This window comes from Nilaparvata lugens, chromosome 11 (assembly GCF_014356525.2).
Source record: "Nilaparvata lugens isolate BPH chromosome 11, ASM1435652v1, whole genome shotgun sequence".
Classification (NCBI taxonomy): domain Eukaryota; kingdom Metazoa; phylum Arthropoda; class Insecta; order Hemiptera; family Delphacidae; genus Nilaparvata; species Nilaparvata lugens.
The window spans coordinates 29,091,438-29,108,365 of NC_052514.1; the positions used below are offsets into that span (position 1 = coordinate 29,091,438).

At 35.4% G+C, this 16,928-nt stretch overlaps 1 protein-coding gene across 5 annotated transcripts in view; it reads right to left on the reverse strand.

Moving 5' to 3' along the window:
* The window catches only part of LOC111049500, a 169,323-nt gene that overhangs the window by 146,875 nt on the left and 5,520 nt on the right, over positions 1-16,928 (reverse strand). The window lies entirely within an intron of this gene.

A 16,928-nucleotide genomic window follows, 5' to 3' on the forward strand; every position in this document is an offset into this window, starting at 1 on the left:
TCAATTTATTCTCTAATGATACTTGTTAATGGGACACATTTATAACAGAGAATAAACTTTAATCACCTCATATTACAATAATACTGCCATTAATAAAAACATATTTTATATTATTTGAGAAACATTATTTACAAAATTGGATTCCTGAATCTCATATCAGCTCTCAAATCATGGAAAAAGCTTATCCATTGATGCTCATCCTATGTTTGTATTCAATTAAATAGTCCATGACTCTGAAAAACATATCCACATTCAGTTCAGAAATAAGAAAATTTCCATCAATAGAGAAATGATTGAATATGTTGTGGTGGTAATAGAGAGTTGATATTGTGAAAATTGTATCTAGATTTCTTTCTAAAAATTAACGATGTGTTATAGAAGACGACAAGCAAATCTGTCATGTTTACAGAAGTAAAATTGGAAAAATCTGAATTTTGAGAAGAGGAAAATTATAGTTTATTTGAAAATTCTGTTGAGCTCTTGTCCATGTTAGGAAAGAAACGAAATCATCACGTTTCATCACGAAATCCATAATAATAATAATAATAAGAGTAGCTCAGTGGATTAGGAAGAGTGCTACAAACTTGAATCGAATCTGAAGATAAAAATCATGGACCAAAGCTTTACCATGTAATTCTCATAACATACATGCACCGTCGCTTCCAGAAAATACGATCGAAAAACTGAGCTATAGATTGGCAAAGCGAATGACCACCACATGTGAGAGATGCTGCAGCGATGAGGGTTTTATTGTTTCTTTATTGGTCACAGCACTTCTTCATTTCGAGGGTGAGGCCCAATAAAAACTTGTGGCAGACTGTACTATCGGTTATAGCCTCGGGCTGCGCACACCAATAATGGCCTACAATTGAGTTTTCAGCTGAGACCTCTCAACAGTCTGCGCACCGTGAGGAATTGCATTGATAAACATAATAATAGGAACTGGTGAAGTGAGCCAATCGAGGACAATTGTTGAGGACAATTATTGCTGAGGACGATTGTTGAAGACTGCCTCGAGGCTATCAATGATTGACGAGGTGGTGACAATATAGTTGAGAGCAGACTTATCCAGATGGATTTGTACGGATTTGATCGTATTTCACAAAGTTCTCTATTGTGTTGGCTTAGGTATCTACTATGCGTCGGTTGATGTCCGTTGATTGTTTGAAATCATCATGGGCAGAATAATTCAAATGGATTTTTCGAATCTGTTCCTATTTTGTGAGTTTCACTATCGGTTCCTAACAGATAACGGGCTGGAATACAATTTGATCGTTCATTGTTGGAGATTATCATGAGAATGAATGGATTGTTTTGAGGAATGATCGTGTATTGTTTGATTATTTTGTCATTTGATGTTATGCATGGTTTTGTGGTCGCATTCACATTATCATCACATCTGTAGAGGTGGAAAAACTGTTAGAAAAGCGTGAAAGATGCAAAACTGTGGAGACTTGCTAAATAACGTTTCACTGGGTCGAGATTTGAACAATTGAAATAAATTTTCCTATATCCAGATGGTTTTATAAACGAATTCGAGTACCTTGATAATCGTTTTGGTAGAATATTATGCATATTACACAGGTTAGAAACATTCTCCTGCATGCATTAAAAAACTATTAGAAAGGAATATAAATAATGTGTTGAGAATTTCATGTAATTTTCCTAAATTTCATTTCATACTAATTCAGATATTCCAATTAATCATTATTTTAATATTCCAGGATCATAAATAATGTATTGCGAATTTCATGTAATCTTTCTAGATTTCATTTCATACTAATTCAGATATTCCAATTTATAATTATTTCAATATCCCATCTGCAGATGGTTTACTGCAATTTCCGATGAATGTCTCATCATATAGATCTATTCTGCTTAGAAACTCCAGTCTTTATTGATTCATACAAAAAGTACATTATTAAAATGATAGGGAGAGAGAAAATAAGGTAACCTTGGGCTAATCCTTTCCCAAATCTATAAATAAGGTTACACATAGTCCGAAAAAGGTCTTGTTGTTGTTCACTCCAGTCTATTGACCTTTATGGAAATTTCCTTCCAGTTATATATCGTCGGTTACACTGGCGATATTTAACTATCCCATAAGGCTTCGGTGGGCTAGACTCCACCAAAATATATTTTTCCTACAGTTACCTTGAAAAGTGACCATTCCTGCACTGATTACAGAACGCAAAGAATCGCTTTTCCGCTCTAGTGCGCAAAGTATTACTTTGCGTACTCTTAATACTTTGTGTATTATCTTGCAGCCATCCTAATCAGCTGTTGACATTGTTGACGTGTATTTTGAATGCGAATTTGTTCTGATTTTCAAATAAATAAAAATGAGAGCTCATTGAATTATATATTTTGAATATTATCAATTATTCATTATTTCAAATAATAATTTTTTCATTCATAAATTGATTGGTTAAAAAATTATTTAGAAATTAAGATTTACTCAAAACTATAAAATTAATTAGATTATATTAATTTTTAATTCGAATAAATTATCGATTATTGATTTTCAATTGGATTATCAAGTTTAAAATAAATTAAAGTTGCTATAATAACAAAATTATACAGACGAACTTTTGATGGATTTCAGCCATCATTTTACCCATAATCAACAACTTCTCATATCCAATGGTAACTGTAGGAAAAATTTAATGAGAAATACGTGCGCAAAGTTCCTCTGCTGCACTCAAGAAACCATTCCGCCCTCGCCTACGGCTCTTGCCTAAACGTTTCTTTCGGTGCAGCAAACTGTCACTTTGCGCACTAGTTGCTCAAATAACTATTTGGGAGGGGGGATCCAACCCAAAATTATGACCAATTATTGAGAATAGGAAATAACATTTCAATTATAGCCTAACTGTAATATGTAATAACTGCTATCTGTCAAACGAAGAAGAATAATCGAATGATACAACTTCTTTAATTATTGACGATTTCTTCAGAATAATCATTTGTTTGTTTATCATCTTGTGATATTGATCAATTGAAATTTTCATCAGAAAATCTGGGAATCATCCTGAATGAACCAATATATTGAACTTTCTATATCGTCGAACCAATGAGAATCCTCCCCATCCAACAACATAGACCCGAACTTTCCCAAGAACTCTCCCAGATCTGAACGTGATAGCCGGCTGACGCGTTATTTTAACCGCTTAAAAAGGGCGGAAAATCGAATACGTGACCATAGAGTGACTGAATGAAAAAGGGTGGTTCTCCACCACAGCAGTGACATCCCCTTCTTGGGCCACAGCGAGCTGACAGCTGTCAAAACTGTTCAAAAATCTTAACGAAGCAAAAATTTTCCTCGTTTTTTCCACTCGGGCAAGAAAAAACTCTCCCGCGGTTTGGAGGGCTTCCACACCAAGGCGTTATTAAGGGTCACTTGTTTTCGAAAAGCGAGCCGATATTTGGACCCTTTCCAGAACCGCGGTTCGATTCCGTGATCCCCTCAACTCCTACTTGATTCCGTGATCCCCTTGACTCCAGCTTCACCTCGGGGATTTTAGTCGCTTAAGGGAATTCCCAGCACCATGCAGATGAACCCTAACTGCTCGTTGCTATAAAACGCTTGTCATTTAGATATTATATTGACTGTTGAATCTGCTGTGTGTAGCAGTCTCCGAGTTTGTTGAACTCTCTTCAGTTGATGATAGCTGCTTTTTGTCAGTGTGAAGGTTTTTAACAGTTGACATGTCAGATTGATGCATGTAGATGTATTTTTCAAGCGTTATCCTTTTATGGAAAGTATAGGTTTGAATCGTAAAATTATTGGCCGAATCAACACCCGAAATAAGCAACTAGTTTTTTATTAGTACTGCAGTATGTACCTGTACTATAAGTACAGTATAATCAATTACTCAAGGATATGAACACATCTTAATTTCATACTTGTACTATTCAACCTATATTCCAACAGTTCTTTTTTATCTCATTTTCCACCATTTGAATCTTTTCTTTATCCTTATTCTCTCTTTTTCATTTGTCTCCTTTCTCCCTTTATCAAATGATAAATTAATTCCATCAACTTGTCGATCATTTATCTCCATCCTTCATTCATTACTTCTCTCCTTCCTTGTTACTCTTTTCATACTCTGGCTACTTAGCTTTTTCTACCTTCTGTCTTCAACTGCTACTTCCTTTCATCCTCATCCTCAACTCCCGATCTCACCTCTCATTCTCTCTTCTTTACTTACTTCTCTGATTTTACTTCTTTTTCATTTTCGCCTCTTTCTCCTATCTTTCAATTCTCTTCCCATTTCTAATTATCCGTTCTCTACTTCTCAAATAATAATCGAACAATAATATCACTCACAAAAGACACTAGATTATACAATACAAAAACACAGATTCAAACATAGCACTACAATCCTGCTTTCTCCTTCTATTTTTCATTATTTCCCTTCTTCATCCTCCCGCTCTCATTTCACATTCTTCCCCTATTTTCATTCCTGCTTTCACCTCCTGTTATACATTCTTCCCTTTCATTTTTCCTTATTTCTCCGGCATTCCCTTACACCTTCCTATTCCTCCTCACTGTTTTCCCCATTTTCTCTCTCCTTCTTTCTTCTCTACCTCATTCATCTTCCTTCTTCCTTCTTGTTCTGCTGTAATATTCTTCGTTTTTCAGTTCCTTTTATTATCAATTCTCTTCTTCCCATTATCCCTGCTTTCCTATTCTCTTCTACCATTCATTCCTCATCTCCCGTCTCTCCTTCCCATCATTCCTGCTTTCCTATTCCCTTCTACCATTCATTCCTCATCTCCATTTCTTCTCTTTCTCATTCTGGTTGCCAACCCTGACAGAGAGCCTCTGACAAGGGGTAGCCCAAGCCTGGCTGGACCCACCTATTTAATATTCCGCCGTCGTCTTCCGTTCGTATTGATTGCAAGCTGAGTGAGCAGGAAGAAGGAGAGGAAGAGGAAGAAGGAGGAGAGGAATGATAGAGAGGGTGGATGGTTTCTTAGAGGGTGTTCAGTGGAGAGCAGACTAAGGAAACCAGCATCCAGCTATGTGAGGCAATGCTATTCTGGCTTTCTTGAGCCTAGAAGTTTTCATTGGGTGGTTCTGATATGTTCGACTCTATAAATTCCGAGCTATCATTCTTCCTGACTATGATAGCGCTATGATTGAAGCTGAAGAAGAAGATGATAGCGTAGATTTAGTAAGAAATAGTTACACATTACAATTCAAAAATGTCTTGTCAAGTAGGAAATATGATACCTATAAACATATGAACACAGATATTAGTGGGAAACACGATAACACCTCCATAGAAGGTTATCATGATCGGCATAACATTCTTATAAGGTGTTAGTGGGTGTTTATTTGAAGGAACAACGTTATGAAGTAGAAAAAAACATAACTATGAACTTATGAGCATCGGACTTCCAATTTGATGATATTATTATCGTACCTGTTGGTCCTCTTCCAATTATTCAAATAAACAGTGTTGTGTATTTTGAATCAATGAATTAATGATTATTTGACCGCTACATTGTTAATAGTTATTTGTGCAACTAGTACCCAAAGTGACAGTTTGCTGCACCGAAAGAAACGGAATGATGGTTTCTTGAGTGCAGCTAACGAACTTTGCGCACGTATTTCACATTAAATTTTTCCTACAGTTACCATTGAATATGAAAAGTGGGTAATTATGGGTAAAATTCCCTGAAATCCATCAAATGTTTTTCTGTATAATTTTATTAGACTATTAATAAAAACCTCAATTCATTTAAAATTGAATAATAATAATTGAATTATGATGATTAGTAATTCAATTGAAAATTTATCTGACTGCTTGAAGGGGGTTTATCTTATGTAAGCATTGAAATGACTATAATCAAGGCACATAATGGCAAGGCAACGCTGTTCTCCACTGCCATTATAACGTGGGCCTCACTCTGAGTGTTACCAACTTAATTTTGATTTTCCTGCACTGGTGCTCCATTTAACCTACTAACTATTTTGCGTTGTCATGCTGCAAATCTGGAGTACGCAAAGTGCTCACTTTGCGCACTAGTGCAGAAAAGTGATCTTTGCGGCCTGCAATCAGTGCAGAAATGGTCACTTTTCAAGGTATCTGTAGGAAAAGGTTTTTTCCGCTTGATATATTGTACAAATGAGCTGGTGGTAAAATTTTCTTCACACGAGTACCAATAAAATTAAGATAATTGAATGTTGAAGAAGTGATAATTATGTCGTTGTTTCAAAGATCTTAGTATTCTCAACTGCCGATCATTACTGCAGAAAATTTTGTGTTAATTATAGTGAGTCTCAGATTCAATTGTACACTGTTTGTGTTGCGTAGCTTATGAAAGTCTAAACCAACTGCAATATCAATTCTCAATTACTTCATTGCAATAGTATTCAAAAAATCAATTTCAAATTTCAACTGAAGGAATATGAGTTTCAAAAATAAATTTCTTCAAATCCAATCTAACAACAGTCAGTCATATCCATGGACTGGTGGAAATACAAAAGAGAAATATGAAGTTATCTTGAAAATGATAGGCTATAAACCTAATGATGAGTGACATTGAGGAACCTTCGTATATTCAAATTAGATTCCAACAACACATCTGAAGAGGGCTTTAAGCTACAGTAAACAAAAATGATCGAAATTTATTTGAAGTCATACTTGCTCACTCCAATCAATATACATAAAGGAGAGTTCATCGTGAATGTAGAACTTAGAATAAGATATCTTGATGAATAGCAACTGTGAATTTATGCAAAAGAAATAATCAATAGCAGATCTCTAATGACTTCTTTCCTATTCTACGACTACTTCTGACTGGAAAAGAAGCCTGCATTACAGAAGGTAATGAGCACGTGCTTATAGATAACAGGAGAATAACAGAGTTCTGAAGAATAATGCTGTAGAATGAACCATCAAAAGGAGTGGTCTCTATTCTAAAGAAATTAGGCAGAACAGTTGTGTTGCCGAAGCGTGAAGCCACGCTTGAATGAAACCACCAATCGAGAGGAAGCAATAATAAAAGTTTTATTTTTTGTTTCCGATGTCTTCAAACCAAGTTTCGTCACGAGTATTACGGACGTATTCGGCTACAAACAAATTTGCCGACGTCCACGAAACGTAACGAAATCGTCAAACTGAATAAAATTGATTCGATGCTGGTCTGTTCTGCAATGTTCTTCGATTAACATGCGCTTGATACGGGTTGCAGTCGGTTTGGATGTGGTCGAAAGTCTGGTGGAGTGAAAGGTGGAGGAAGTGGATTGGAAGGAGGAGGGGAAGGAGGAAGAGGAGCAGTGTGAGGAGGAGGAGGAGGAGGTGATGGAGTTGGATAATGAAGAGGGGGAGGAAGAGGAAGAAGATGAGAAGTAGGAAGAAGAAGAGAAGGATGAAGAGTGGTAGGATGAAGAAGAAGAGGAGCAGGTGGAGGAGGAGGAGGAGAAGGAGGAAGAGGAAGAGGAGGAAAAAGTGGAAGAGGATGAGAAAAAGTGATGGATGAGGAGAAAAATGTGAAGGGGAAAAACAGAAGAAGAAGAGGAGGCTGAAGATGAGAATTTGAAGGATAGAAGGATGAAATAGAACTCTATTTGACACAATTAATTTCATTTAAGTAATTACATCATGTGAAATGTAAAAAATGTAAACTGATCATGTATTGTTCAAAAGAATTATTCATGTATTGGAATAATATTTTTGAGCAATACATGAATTTTCCATCAAAAATCTTACTTTAATAATATTATTCCATTCCTTCCAAAAGTCAGAAGAAAATTGATGACTTAGAGAAGAGGGAGCTGATGAACGAGGTGGAGAAAGATGAGGAGATGAATTGGAAGGAAGTGGAATATGAAAGAATAATAAAACATGTGTGGGTAAGGTGTGCCGAATTTCATTCATTGCGGAGGTTACGTATCTTCTTCACGCCCACAGTAGACTGACTATCTTCTCGATAAAATTACTCTCAAACATTGTTGAATTTTCATAGAGATTTGGAGAGTGTCATCCAAGTATCTATCTTCAACTCTGCCTTATCAATGAACTCATGCTCATAATATTATTATACTTTTGAATACGTTTAAGTCAGTTATTAAATTTGATTGTTCATTTCGTTTATTCCAGTCATTTCATCCATTCTTGATGATTCTCCTTGAAACCAGAATTTTCACCAAATTTATTGAACGAATCACTAACTTCATCACTTGGTCTTGGTATGAAAATTTTCACAAATTCACATAGCGAGTTCACATTTGATCATTATGATTTCCCACGATAATACACTTTGGTAATACTATGTCTGAATATTCTCAAAATTTCAATATTTTCATAGACTCTTACTGAAAAATCATTTCTTCTGCATGTACTTGGTAAAACTGAAAATTCTCAGATATGCTCTCAATCACTTATTATTTTTTATCGTCACTATGCGATATGGTCTCAAGCATTGAAAAGTATTTTTTATAAATCAATCTTTGTGCTGCAAAAATGTTGTTCGAGTTCTAATTTACATTCGAATTTCTCTTTGAAAATTATTATTTTTCGCCCCACTTGGATGTAATGAGCTGGTGCGTCATATGGAGGCCGAAAATGATTGTTTTCTGACCAGGCCGGTAAAATTTTTACGGCCCTAGGGCTGTAAAATAACCTTGAAGTCAGCTGATTCTGATTTGATGTGAACATGTTTACAAAATAGTTTATGAAACGGAATCAGTTTATGCTTCTAGAATTGAATAAAGTATTCTGCAATAAGATAATATCAATTTATTTGGATGAATGGAATACAAATAAGATATATTATAAACTATTCAAATTCGATTTTCAGAGTAGGATAGGAATTCTAACCACAACTTCCGATAACAAGCATTGTTGACATCCAGATCCCAGATCGTCCAAATTTCAAGTGCGCTAAAACAGCTGATCCAAAAAATTTCATTATTTGTGTTTATTATTCAAGGACCAAAAAATTCATAATAATATCATCTTATTGATTTGAAAGAATAAAAAAGTATAAACTCAACCTCCCACATTAAAACATAATTGAACATAATCTTTCAGGTTATTTAGAGAAATTGAAATCTACCCAAACCCAGCTTAAGTACTGCGTTTACCACTAAACCTGGTGGATGATTTTGGAACTACTTAAAACAACCTATTTTTTCGGACATGTTATTCGTTATCAAAATTTGGGAACAGAATAGTTTGGGCCATAATAGTTATGTGCTTTTCCCGATCATATTTATATGATTGTATTCACTGAAAATTAGAAAAAAAATACTTGGAGAATTTCCTGATATTCAGATTACCTCAGATATGCTAGAGCTATGACCTTCCAGTTTTGCTTTCGGAAGTGCCTAATAAACAATTATTCTCATATATTTATAGTTTTATTTTTTTGTGTGGCGAAAAATAGCGTTCGCACGACGGGCAAAAATGTTTTTCCGGCTCACAATCTTTTCTAGTCCTCGGCCTACGGCCTCGGACTTGAAAATCGATTTCGAGCCGGAAAAGTCTCATTTTCGGCCCTAGGTGCGAAATATACTATTACGTGTACTTTCCTAACTGAAACTCTCACAACATTAATGATGCACTTGACTCAGTTTTCAGATGCTGTTTGTCGGCAAGAAACGTGGTTTGTGCATCTAGTGGAAGCAGCTTATTGGGAGCTAGCTGAAAGGTCGACGGGTCTCAACGGGGTCGCTGTTCCGTGTTTCTGCTGACAACGGGTTTTGCTCAGCATCCTGCAAGAGGATAGCATCCCACACCTCGGACCATGGTTTCCTGAGGAGTAGGAGGGGGGAGGAGGAGAGAGGGAAGATCACAGAGGTCGGCTTTCTGATGGGTGAGGAGGAGGAGAAGGAACACTACGCTCCAGAATACCCTAGGGTTTTTAGATATGCGACTTGCTCCCAAATATTCCCATTCTCCCGGGTGGAATTCCCAATTCTTTTTTCCTCTTTTTCGAACTTGCAAACTAATGCAAACCATTTAGACCCCCTCCTCACCGTCCCACCGTCCACCGTCTTCTATTCCCTCCAGAACCCCTTTCTATTTCCAACTTCGCAACACTCTTTCGATTCTAATTTCGCTACGGATTATATGCGCGCAAAGTTACTTTTTCTGTTTGCTTTCCCTGTTTTTTCCTCTCTTCGCAAGTAATATTCCACCTTACAAGATTCGCAAGGACCGAACCGTGTTTTGGCCGGTGTTGGTGTGAAATCGAAAATGGAAGTAATGGATCTTCTTGATTAAAATTAAGTCAGAAATTTTTCCCATTCTGTTATCAGAGTTGTCTTTCAGAGTTTTTTGTTCTCGTGATGAGAAAATATTATTCTCTGTATACTGACTCTCAGTTTCAATATAATCAACAATGGAAACTATGGAAAATCTATTGAGATGCATATGAGGTTCACCAAATGAATATTAAATTGAGTAGAAATGATATTGCACCTGAGTCTTATATCCAATTGAGACAATAATTATGAACAACAATCTCTGATAAATAAAAACATAAGGTACCCTTTTATTTAAAACATTTCAAACTACTTGTTTGAATTTGTCTAATTAGTAAAAACAATATGAAAACATGAAGTACCCTTCTATTTGAAACATTTTAATAGAAGAGTACTCCATGTTTTATATTGTTTCTATTAATTTCAATGAAGTAGCCCATACAAGTGAAGTTGTTCAACAACAATCTCTATACACAACAATAATTGCAGCAATTTTTCCACTCAAGTGTTTAGTTTAAATTTTTTCAGGATAAAATAAAGTTCTTAGTAGATTACAATCAATCCTATAGCGTTCCCTACAATTATTATCATGCATGCAATGTACATTGCACAGTGCTATTGAGTGGTACTTCATTCAAGACGATCTTTCAAAACTTTCACATCCTATAGAAAACTAGGTTTATTCTTCATAAATAAGACTCAACTGATATGTCAGCGTTCATTACAAAGAATATTAAATTCTCTCATAACTATTAGAAACCTTAAAAATTGTACTTTTTCTTAATAGATATCTCATGCACATTCTCATTTTTGAGAAGACTTTTTATCCATGATTTTATTTCATTGCAGTTTCATTCTTTAATTTCATTTACACTTCCAACTATCATAAAAAGGTGAATAACTTAACAGATACAGTTCCACAAATACATAGTTGAATATTCAGTATTCATAAAGCAACATTAGTGATTTGACTATTCTTCACAAAAAAATGTACAGTTGAGTAGTTGAAACATTCTACATCCTATTATAATATTTTACTATTCCACTATCCTTGGATTTATCATATTTCAATTCCTGAACTATTCCACTGACGACGATGTTCTCACTTATTCTTTACTATTTTAAAATCCATATTTTCTCAGAAAAAGACATCAGCAAACAATTCTTATATGGCTAGCTACACACACATCGATTTTGGTCGTACGATAAAAAATCAAACGTCTAAATTCCAATGGAAGCGCAATTGAATAAATAGGTCATTACACTTCTAGAAGATTTTTAGTCTTCAATGTTTTTCAATCTGCCATATATTCGACATGCGAAACAAAGTTACGAATCTCTGTAATTATCCCACAAGACGTTCCCAATCACTCAACTTACTCAAACCAAAAACTTCGAAATCTTCCCTGTCGTAACTTGTAATTTGCAACGGCTCATATTGAGCTCGACAGGGTTCATCGAAAATTTCAAGCAATTACAATGATTTAACACTAATGCCAGCCTAAACAGTCAATCAATGAGGATCGGAGCCTCTTGTTATTGCTGAGATGTGGCAAGTTTCAACACAAAGACAAGATCCATCTACAATTTGCATGCATAAGACGGGAGTTTGTCAAAGTCAGACTGTTTTGACTAATTAGTGGGAGAGCATCGAGGTCCTCCCCCAACATTGATTAACTGCAGATTAACCCCATCTGAAGGGCCAATACCTTATTGCATACATCCCGGTCTCCTGGACCCCAGGTCTATCAAGAAGGTGGTCTGAGAGACCATCGCTCAATCCTCCAATCAGGGCAACACGTCACTATGATGCTCTCACAGGTACATTGGCGGGTCTTGTTGGGGCTTATGCTCATCCATTGTTCCTAATTAAGATGGGATTTGTGAAAGGAGAGTGAAGTGATAGGCTGCTCTGAAGACACTTGTTCATCTTGTATATCTTGTTCATTGTTATTTCATTTATCAAACTTCATATATTTTTTAACAATACACAAAATAATATTCAATTCAATATAGAATTTATCAATCAGTGAAATCTCCATAAAGTTAGTATGGAGATTTTTGAAATGAGAGTAAAGTGATAATCAAGGTTTCAATGTATTTCATTTGTAAAATCTATATTGTTCATAATTTGAATATGATACTTCACACATATTTCATCACATATATGATATTTGGATATGATATTTTCAATAGATAATGATGGATATTGTGCTGTTTTTTTTATCTTAAAATATACTTCAGTATAGCCTATCAATATACCTCAGTACAGGTTAGCCTATTGTGTATAACGTATCATCCCAATAATTTTTTTGACCAAAATAAATAACTATTCAACATGAAATAGATCTGCATTATAACTCCAGTTCTCAGTTTCTAGCTAATGAAACGCAATCTGGAATGATGGCGTACTGAATCTTGAAATTTATCGTTCGAATTCGTACCAGAATTGGAAATGGTAGATCATCACAAACATTGGAAGTACGAATAATGACTTGGATTCTCCGCCACCATAAGAAACCGGCCGAACCGAAGATTTATCACTGCACAGCTTTCAGAAGAATAGAGAGAAAAAAAGGAAAATATGATGTCGGGAAGGGAGAAAGATGCTTCCGAAGATCGGACTCAGATTCTGGATAAATTCCTGTCTGACATATTCTTGATTCACAACCTCTTGATCTCCATTCTGGCACTCTCATACGCGCAGGCGCGATACAAAGCGAAAATGAAAAAGAATGAGACGAACAGAAGGAAGAGGATAGAGGAGGATGAAAGGAAGAGGATGGAGGAGTTAAAATCAGCTCCATCGACGAAGAATAATGGGATGGACAAAGCAAGCTTGAAAAACTACCCCATAAATCTGGCAAGAATTAGATGACGATCAAGGAGATTATTTATGATACAGTATGGGGATGATGGTTCAAATAATTTAGTTTATTCAATCATAAGCTATTTCCATGATTTTTCATGAACAGGGTATTTTTTCTAAAAGTTGATGTCTATATACAGTTAAGAATACAATATTATTGTGACTTTCAGCATCATACTTTCGTGAACCAACCAACCCATTTGAAACATGGAATCATTCATTCAAAGTACTTTGCTTGCATAGTGCTTCTGGGATGTTGATTAGAAAGAGTACGATTTATAATATTTTGGACCAGCAGGTAACCCTACTCCGCAAAGGTCTAATCAAAAACTTGACTCAATTGTCCTACTGAGATCTTTGTAAGTCCAAAATAGGTCTATGACAATCCTTGGTAGATTGAGAATCTTTATGCAAAATTTCAAGTTAATCAGTCCAGCAGTTCAGATGTGAAGATGCGTCATTCGTAAATTCCCTATATCGTACGTGTATAAGTCAGTTCTTTTTTCATTATGATATAGACGATTGCACAATCCAAACATAGCTTGAAAGGAACATTTTAGTAAATAAACTCTCTATTCAACGCACTTTAATAATGATTAGGGAGAAACTGAGCAATTCCATGCAAAATCATCAGATACTTGCTCTCCAGGACTTCATCTTGATACAACATCTCAAAACAAAGTCTTGAAACATCGAGTTTGAAACCTCAAATCTCTAGTGAATTAAAGAAATCAAACAAACAGTACATCATGGAGATCTGGAAGTTATAGTAAATTACTTCTACCTATTCTCTATTATCATAATTATCCTCAATCACTCTTGTGCATTTTTTTGGACTTTCTTCCAGTGCTCTTCATTTTTCAATTGTTCTCTTCTCCCATCCTGTTAGGAAACATCCTGTGTTTGACTTGAAGTGCATGTGGTTGGAAGCCAGCATGGTGCATTTAATCCCCCAGTAGAGCTATGGCCAAATCAACATTATATTATCTTATTCGTTTTATAAAATGAAGAGCACCCTTAGGGCTTGAGCTACCTGGCAGTAGACTATTACCGACATGTGACAGCCGACACAAAAAACATGATAGTAACTATAAATCCCTGCTAAAAAAAAAACGGTAACCACCATCTTGGAAGATGAACCGAATAGTCGATTATATCCTCGGGGTATCGATTTTGTAATCGATTCTAGCACTCGCACCCGCTCACACCAGCAGTCGCCTATTACATGAGCCAGTTGCTTTGATTACTAAAAGGTATTTAGATGGGATTATTGTACGCTGGCAAAAACAATTAGATTGCGGCTGAAAAATGTTAGCAGGCGTCACTTAAATTTCAGGGTAGATCTACCCCGAAGGTCTACATAAATCTGACTGGAACAGTTGAGCCCTACTATCGGAAAGATGTTTTGATTGTGAGTAAAGTGGTCGATCTAGACAGGATCCAATGAGGGTGGAGTTTTGATTAGAAGTACCAATATGTATGATAAAGAATATAATGATAATCATCACTAGCTTGAATTGTTGAAATGCTGCAAGATTAGGAGTAAAACATTTTGTGATATGTACATGTAAATATCGGGGAACCGGTCTTCGCTGTGGAGTACAAAAGCATAGAAAATTTATAACAAAAGAGGAAATTATAATAGATTTATAATTTATATTTAGAATGATATACTATGTTTGCTACAATATTTGTTAATATACTATGTACAATCCTACACTAATAGCATCAAGTTACTATTTTGGACTGTTTAGAGTAAACATGTAGCCCAACAATGACAACTATATAAAGGAGTTTTCACTTGAGAATTACTTCTGAATCTACTAAGCAATGAAAGACTGTTATTCATACACTATGAACACTGAAAATGGTCATTGCTAATACCTTGAATAACTTGGCTGATAGCTATTCTAGGTACCTTGGCTAATACTATGTCTCATCGCTTCATAAACATGCAAAGGGCCCAGCAGCTGAGTGCATTTATTAAAAAAGTTTTATGGTTGAAGGATTAAAAAGAAATTCAACTTTTTTGATGAATTTGGAAACATGGCAAAAATATGTTTTTATTTTGAATATGATTATTATTTTTGATTAATTATGGATAATTTTACCTTTTATACCCTCAAGGTTTCTTTATCTTTGAGGTCGTGTTTATATTTTACAGCTGGCTATACGTCAGCTTATGAATTTCGAGGATGAGATATTTTGATTTTCTACAGACGCACTCGCTCACTCACTTCCATTATCCACAGACGACGAAAGTCTCAGCTGTTTATCCAAGGATGAATTATCCTTTCAATGCCGTTCAGCGAGTTTTCCTAGGGATGAGGCCTAGTGCAATCTAATTTTGATATCATAAACCTACCATGTTCCAAATTTCGTGAAAATCGAGTTTTTCGAGTTTCGTGAGAGTCGTTTTTGAGATCCGGTGACATACAGACATATAAACAAAGATAATTATAAACATATAATTAGAAATTTCTCGTTCAATAGTATAGGTTGATAAAACTGTATGAAACCTAAGATTTGGATAAGTTTAAGATAATTATAAATAAATTTTAGCTGCTATTCTATAGTGGACTTTCACATGATAAATGAATGATAGAAAAGCTTTAACAAAAAATGTTCTCTCGAGTAGTCTTCTCGTTCGAATTGAAAACTAAGAGTTCATTCTTGGCTAGCAATGGAATGCATAATCCATTCAGTTTAAGTCGGAGTCATCATGCTTTATTTTTGGGTTTGTTCATCATCATTAAGTATTGTGTAGAGAAATATTATTTCAAAAACCTGAACATTTTACAAAATGGTGGGAGTCTTCCGACCTTGCCTATAAGGCTAACGTTTCCTTGGAGAATCTGGGAATATGTCAAAAAATATAACGTTAGAAAGAAGAAAAGTCTAGGATCAGAGTCTCTATCATTGAAAATAACCAACTTTGAACTTTGAAGTACTCAACAAAAAATGGATCTGAGAAAAAGCATAATCAAATTGGAAGTATAGTATTTATTATTGACGCATACCATCTGCCCATCAAAATAACTAAGAAATTAGTTTTTGAATAAAAATGTATGTTGGAGGAACATTGAAAATTCCTCAACAGTGATGAAGTCTCATCAGTGAAAACTTGGAAGTGTTTCGTATTAAATTTACGAGTACATTCTAGTCTAGATGAACATGTTCTTCCATTTTAGAATCTCCACCATGTAGTAGTATTATACCATCAAGAGAAAAAATATGATAATAACTTCGGTTAGTGACGACCAGGACATAATACAGTCACAATTTAATAGCAGTTGATGATGAAGCGAGGTGTCAGATAGAGAGGAACAAGGAAAAGAAGATGAGGTGATGAAAAAGGATGGATACAACAAAAAAATAAAGAAGGAGAATGAGAAAGTGTATGATGAGTTGATGAGATCGAGGAGGAAGGTGATGGGGAGGAGAAGGAGGTGTACGAGTAGAAGGAGAGGAAAAGAAAGAATTCAAGAGAGAGAAAGGATGATAGTTTGTGATGTATTGATGAAATGGTCGGTATACCAGAAACAACTGAGCTCAGATGAAAGAGCTCCTGTGTACACGTTAAATTAAAATGGACTCATTACAATTGGAATGTTAATAAGGTGGCATAAATCATTTGAAGTCAGGGGTGTGGCATGTCGGGGATATTTCGCTCCTGGGGATTTGATTTTCATCTTCTTCATCTCATTTTGTTTGGTATTTTTTATTATGCATCTTGTTTCATTCGTTCTACACCACCAAACGTCCCTTCACAATCCATCCTGCCAATCTTCTAATTTTATCTTCTATTTTTCTCCTCTCGTTCTTCCTTGTAAATCG